Genomic DNA, 2,237 nt, shown 5'->3' with positions numbered 1-2,237 from the left:
CTTGAGCATGGGAGCGGTTGAAGGCGACTTTTAATATTTTGTTGTGCATGTAAATTTTGTTAATGAAGGCTTGTTTTAGTGGTTAAGTATCTTTGAGAAGTGTTGGAGAAGTCTTGGGTTCAAACACGGACTCTAGTAAAAATTTAAGGTAGATCAAACCACAGGTGTAGTAGGTAGGCCTTAAGAATATTGTTGGAGAAATTGTATCAAAAAAAAAAGCCTTGGTAAAGTGGCAAGGGTGACGCCACTAGGCTCCTAGAAAAGTGGCGTGTGGAGCTTTAGGAAGGCAAGGGATCGATTCCCTGTGTTGGCAAATAGAGGCATTTATTTTTTAAGTGCAGGAAGGGTAAGTGTTGGAGTTCAGGTGGATTCTGCTAGAGGAGAGTTGGATCAGTTTAAATGCTTGGATTAAGGAGGGATAAGGGGAGAGATTTAAAGGATATGGATTAGGCTAGGAGTTGGCCGAATTATGGAAATTGAATAGGGAAAAATCGGCGGGGGTATTAGGTTGGTATTTGGCACTTAGGGTATTGAGTGGTGCCGTTTTCTTCGCTTGAACACCTTATGGTTGTTTTTCCTCTCTTTTCCTCTCTAGCCAAAACTACCACCTCCCTATTCTTCTTCTTCTATTTTTCTTCTTCAAAACTATTCATCATACCGCTATTCATCAATACTTTTGCGAATCCATAAAAGCCGAAATCTTGTGATCCTTTGCTTGTGCCGATTTCTTCAAAGCCGAGTTCTCCTATGTTCTTTTGCTTTTATTAATTTACAAATTATCTTTTCTTAATCTGGATTCTGACCGTAATTCTACTTCAAGGTTGTAGCCTCGCATTATCATCTCCTTCATCACACAAAAGCCGAAAAACCATAGAATTGGGGCTTATAGCGAAACTTCGAACTCCGGAGTCGAGTTTTACCATCGTTTGAAAGATAAATCTGCACTAGATTGCATGGAGATCAAAAAGGAGTAAGGGTAAGTGTTCATCATCTCGGATCTGTTCTTATTTTGCAAAGTTAAGAAAAGCGAAATCCCTAAAATATAGAGAGGCTGTCGAATTGGGCATGTGGCTCTAAAGGTTTTAACTAACGTTTTCATCAATGATTAGTGTCTTCTTAAGTGTTGGATTGAAAGCGTGAATCATTGGAACAATCGGATTCGGAGCTAGCTATCATTGTGGCAAAAGGTAACGTTCAAAGGCTTTTAGGGACATGGTTCGATCATGGGTGAGTAAGTTTTGGAATTTAGTGATTATGGTTTGTAAATAAGAATTGTGCTAATCAATTGTAGGATATCGAAAGAGATCTCGATGAGCGATCGTCATGAATCGTGTGTAGAACACCCTTTCTTAGTTCAATTCAAAAAAGCGAAATGCCAAAAATCCGGCATTTCATGGTCATATAAGTATGTGAATGCTCTCAAGTCATAGAGTAATTGTTAGATCTGGCACCGCAAGGTGGTAAGCACGTTAAGCGTGATGTTTTAGCGTATTTTGGAAAAAGGGCTCGATGGGCCAAAAGCGGGCCCAATGGGCTTCTGGACCAATATGGGTAAGAGATGGGCAAATTAGCTGTTAGGTAGATGGTGGAATCAAGTTGCATAAAACGATAAAATTACTGAATTAGCTTGTGTAGTAGCGTAGATCACGAAATTACCCTAAAGAGCAAAATTATGAAATTACCCTAAAGAGCAAAATACCGATATACCCTAGAGTTTTTAAATTGGTGAAGCGCATGATTGATTAATGTTGTATTTTACATGATATGCTTTTATTAATATCTCATTGCATGGGGTTGGGGTATTAATGGAGGAAGTACTAAAAGTGGTTCATCCACGTCTTGGAGGCTTTGCCTCAACCGACTGAAATTTGAGTGCTTTCAAGCTGTGGTGTGTAGGGTTGGGTGGGTTGAGATATTCCCACATGGTGTGTAGGGTTGGTGCAGGCGGTGTAGCGGTTGGTGGGTTGAGTAGTCTTCCCGGATGGGCTTGCATTCATTATTCTTGTTGTTACTCATGTTCTTGAATCGGGCCTATGGGCAACACTTGTTATGTAAAAAGGGCTAAGGCCTTGCTCTTGATTCGAAAAGGGCTTGACCTCTCGTATCTTGATATCTGAATAGGGCTCGGGCCCAATGGGCTCGAGTGAAATGGGCTTTGGATGGGTTTCAGATATACCGAGTTTTCCCAAACTCACCCCTTCCTCTTCCATCCTTGCGGTGAGCCCTAGAATTGGTGG

Source organism: Gossypium arboreum, chromosome 1 (genome assembly GCF_025698485.1).
Source record: "Gossypium arboreum isolate Shixiya-1 chromosome 1, ASM2569848v2, whole genome shotgun sequence".
Lineage (NCBI taxonomy): Eukaryota > Viridiplantae > Streptophyta > Magnoliopsida > Malvales > Malvaceae > Gossypium > Gossypium arboreum.
The sequence above is the reverse complement of the archived record's forward strand: the minus strand, read 5'-3'. Positions refer to the sequence as shown.